The following is a 4,810-nucleotide window of genomic DNA, read 5'->3' as shown; positions in this document are numbered from 1 at the left end:
GGCAGCCCCAGCACCCGTTGGCTGGACGCCACAGAGACACACTGGGATGGACACGGCGGTCTTGAAGAGAGCAGTGCGAGGCAGCGGCCTGGAGAGCAGCGATCTGTGGACAAGGGTGGACCCAACCGAATGGGTGAGGACAGTGACGGATGCGCCTACAGTACCTCTTCAGTCTTGTCAGTCTTTGCTTCCAGGGCAAGTGCTGGCTGGCTTTTGAAGTGCAACCCGCCTGTCAGCCTTTCCGCTGGCGCAGTGTGTGGGCAAAGCCCTCCTGCAGCGCCACGGTTCACCCGCACTGTCCACGCATTGTGGCTGGCCTGGGTCTTGGGGAATCAGCTTTGTCGGGTCCTTTGGGGGGCAGGACCCGCCCTTCCCCGGGGCAGAAACAGCGCGGCGGGCGGGCATCCTGCAGCCCCCACCTGGCCGTGCTGCGCCCTGGGCACGACTCTGGAAACTGGGCTGCCCCTCGCAGGCCTCCTTCGCCGAGGACAGGGGAGCAGAGAAGCCGCCGCCGCCTCCGCTACTAGCAATCATCCCACTAAAAGGGAGCCAGGCAGACGGCCCCAGCCCCGGTAAACATGGGCGGCTGCCCCGCCGCGCCCTCAGCCAGGCTCCCGGCTGGGCGCCCGCGGGACGAGCTCAGCCAGGCGGTCGGTCGCGGCCGCAAACAGCCCGGCCCGGCGAGCCGCTCTCCGAGCACGGCCTGCCACGCTCCCGTCTTCCCCGGAATCGAGGGTGTGCCACCGCTTTCACCCGTGGCCGGTACTGGGGGACTGGGGCAAGCCGCCTCCAGTGGGTGCTACGCCCCCCCCGCGCGTCCCTCTCGCCGCGGGCCCGGCCCACGAGGCCACGCAGAGGCGAAAGCACCGGCCGGGCAGGCGCCGCTCGCCCTCCCTTGGGCGAGGGGCGGCCCCGAAGCCCCCGCGCAGCCGAGCGGCAGGTCAGCCCCGGAGGCCACCCCGGGCTGCGCAGCCGCGACCCGGGCGCCCCGCGCCCCGCTTTGCGCAGGATCGCCGGAGCGGGCGGCCGTCCGTGCGCCACGCCGCGGCGCGGCCCCCTCTGCGCGGCATCCAGCGCGCGCTCGTGCCGGAGCCACGGGCAGCGGCGCGGCGACTGGGGGGCGCGGGGCGGGCCTCCGCCGGACGCCGCTCGACAGCCCCCGCAGAGGCCTCCCCGCGGGGCACGAACGGCCCGGGCGGCCGCGCTCGCCCGCGATCCCGCGCAGGCGACGAGGGGCAGCGCGGATTGGCGCTCCCGGTCGCACGGGGCGCGCCCATTGGCTCCTGGGCAAAGGCCAATGGGAGGGGGCCCTGCGGGTGGCCACGTGCTATTGGCCGGGGGCCGGGGCCGGGGGGCATAAATAAGCCGCGCCGCGGCTGAGGGGCTCATTGGAGCCGAAATCGCGACGGCGTGGCTGGGAGCGTCACGGAAAGCGGCGTGCGGCGTCAGCCAGAAGGAACGTTCTTAGACAAACGATGCGGCAGCACGTGTGTTTTTAGGCAGGTGATGCCGCGTGAAGCTGGGGCGACTGCTTGATATGAGAAGCAAGTGCGGAAAGATCAAGGCTGAGCGCTGGCGACAGTCACGATCGCAACAGAATTGAATAGTTTCAAGGTGGAAAAGGGAGGTGTTGACGTGCTTGAGGATTGCACGTACCTTGGCTTAGTCATCAGAGCCAGTTGGAGGCCTTGGCTGCGAAATCCGAAGATGACAAAGCTGTAAAAAGAGCTGAAATCGCTCAGACTGGCATTCCTGGTCATGCAAGTTAGTGGGGCTTCGATGTGGAAGAAAGCTGACGGAAGAAACTGGAAGTCTTCAGAAGGCGGCGCTGGCATTGAGCGCCTGCAGTGACTCCGCGAAGAAAGCCGCGTGTGTTGGAGTTTAGAACAGGAGCTGAGCGGGGCTGTGCAGGAACAGGGCAGTTTCAAGAGCACAACAGAACAACTAGCCCAGAATCTTGGAAGCTTAGGTTGGAGAAAAGTAAATGGAAAGTCACTGGACCTGAGGGAAGACTTCTGTGCTGACCTGAGTTCCCCTGTCAGTCTGAGTTACTGCAGGAAGCATAATAAAAAGTTGCTCACTAGTTGAATAAACCGATCTGGGAATTAAGACTGTTAAGTTTTCTCAGTTGTAGAAGTTGCTGGGAAGACTAGAAATGGGTGGCTTTGCTAGCCCTGCACTGCAGAGCAGTAGGGTGTGTGTTGCGATCCATTTGTGGATTCGCCTGCTCGTTGCCTGTGGCCTGCGCAATGCAATGCCGGCAAGATGGAGCTTGCTGAGGCGATCTTGCAACGCTTGGCGTAAAAGGTGGCTGCCTCTGTCTGGAGCGCTTGCTCCTGTGGTAAAACGGCGCCCAGCCCAGGACCGCGGGCCCCGCGCCAGGCTCGCCCCGCGTGGAAGCGACGCCGGCCCCACCCGCGCAGACCGGGGCCCGCGGGACTTACCTGCCCAAGTGGGTTCCCGTCGGGAAGAGGCAGCCGAGGCGGGAAACGCTCCTCGCGAGGCGTTTCCCGCCAAACAACGCGGGGGGCGGGGCGCCGCCGGGGGATTGGCCGGCGGGCGCCTCTGCCCGCCCCCGCGCCAATCGCGGCCCCGCGCGCGCGCGGCTTTTCCCGCGCTGTCCCAACCGCCGCCGCGGCTGCGCGAACCGGGCCCGGGCTCGGCCCTCGGGCTTCGCCGGCCGTGCGCGACGGTCTCCCGCGCCCTTAGGCGGCCTGCCGGCCGCTTCCTCGGGGCTTCAAAGCGGAGCGTGACTGGGCCGCTCATGGCGAAGCCTTCGCCTGCTCCCCTGCGAACCCCCCCGCGGTTGCTGCCTGCCCGCTGCTCCGGCCTGTCGGCTGCCGGGCGCACGGCCCCGCGGGTGGCGGGCGGGACGCTGGTCGCCCTGGGGGGCGTGATCTTGCTGGCCTGCGGCTCCGCGGCAGGTAAGGCTGCGCGCAGGCCGCGCCCTCAGTCCAGGCGGGAGCGAGCTCGGGGGCAACCCGGTGCACGCGCCGAGAGGAGAGAATCCCAGTCGGGGCGCGGCCGGGCCAGCCAAGCCCGAGGCAGCCGGGAATCGCGGCATTCGCCTGCTGCCCGAATGGGTGCCAGCCTGGAGCAGACGTCAAAGGGTGCGACTCTGTTGCCAGCGGCCTTTGGACCCCCGAAAGCAGAGGCTTTCCTGGCCGAGTTGCTGCGGGATGAGAGTTTCCCCCAATATGGCGACCGCAGCCTGTGCGAACCTTTAGAGTTGTTCAGCTCATCGAGAAGATAAGTGAGGCTGACACTTGGATTTCCCGATGAGCGTCTGGCTTTGGGGTTGCAAAAGCCAAGTTTGTTTTCACCTCCTAGGAACATTGATGCTCTTACTTTCACACTCTGCTTTTCTGAGTGGCTTGCAAGCGTCTCCACCGGCTACACGACTTGTGAACGTTGTAAGCAGGGTGGTTTATATTTTGTTCACTGCCCGATCCGAGTAATGCTTTTTCAGCTGAGGCAAACCTTGTAGCACTGAGTATTTGGGTAAAGCCATGTTGGTCCCTTAAAGGATGGCTCTACTTTCTGTTCTAGGTTAGCAATAGTAATGCTCTTGTTACTGGACAGCCAGGCAGCAGCTGGGGCAAACCTGGGTGGACCCCAGACCTGAGCCAAACAGCCCAAGGCAAGACTTCGAGCCAAAACCAGCTTTATTCTAGAGCACTATAGAATGAAAGGGGACGAAAGCAGTGTCTCGAAAGTTTGCACCCCAGTACATGAATTTTATACCCTAGGTAACCAATTAGGTCACCTAACACACATCTAATACATTGATACATCAACGGATGCACCCCTCCTGTGCTGCAGAAAGAGTCCTTTCTTCTGTCAGGACCAGGCATTTCCCATTCCTATTTCTTATCTGTTCGAGATTCACACAGGCTTGCCATGTTCTTACTCCCTGCACATTTGCAACTTTCATGGTGACTAGAACCAGTTTCCACTGTCCCTTTGATTACTGTATTCGAGGTCAGGCTGGTGTGTTAGCTGTGGGGTTCACGAAGTTCATTTTGTTCTTATCTGCCCTCCCTTCTGGGACAGTATAACTGGTGTTTTTACTATGTGGCCTTCCTCTGGCCAACTACTTTTGAGGCCTTTCTCTGGCCAATTACTCTTGGGGTGTTTTGGGGTGCTGCAGCTGGTAACACTCTGAAGGTGTGGTTAGCACCTTTTATGAAAAGAAGAGCTTTAGATGTAGTTTACATCTTACATTTGCCAGTGAAAGTAGTAAACGTATGATTGCACCTGCTTTGGGACTTTAATTACTTTGAGTAGAATTGATAGGCTTAGCGTGGGAGAAGGGAAAATTAAGCATGAATGCATAGCCAGCAAGTAGCAATACTGTTGATGTTACTTGAGGGTTTCTTGTGACTCATTAATGACTGTGTGTGTGTGTTAAGATTCAATGCAGTGCCAGGTTAGACAGAAAGAAGTTATATGGCTCTCAGGCCTGGAGTAGTTGGACTTTTTCCCACCTACATATACCGGTTGCCGCAAGTTGTTTTACTCTGGGCTTCTGGCTGTTTATCGTTCGGAGCCAGAACAGAAGGGATGTGAGGGAGAGCAACCCTTTGTGTTCTGAGAAGGATTCCTAGCTTTTCTGGAACAGACAGAGCGTGTGAGGGAAGGAAGGAAAAGCAGTGAACGATACTGTAGATGAGAGGAACTGGATCAGACCTGAAAAGGAAGAGATTAGGAAGAAGCAAAGCTGTAGATGGAAAGCAGCAAGAAAGAAAAGACACAGAAAAGAGTAGGAAGCAGAATTGCTGCAGAAGTACACGTTGCATAGACGGGGGGG

Source organism: Varanus komodoensis, unplaced genomic scaffold (genome assembly GCF_004798865.1).
Source record: "Varanus komodoensis strain SLA01 unplaced genomic scaffold, ASM479886v1 scaffold57, whole genome shotgun sequence".
Classification (NCBI taxonomy): Eukaryota; Metazoa; Chordata; class Lepidosauria; order Squamata; family Varanidae; genus Varanus; species Varanus komodoensis.
Note: the sequence above shows the minus strand (reverse complement) of the source record.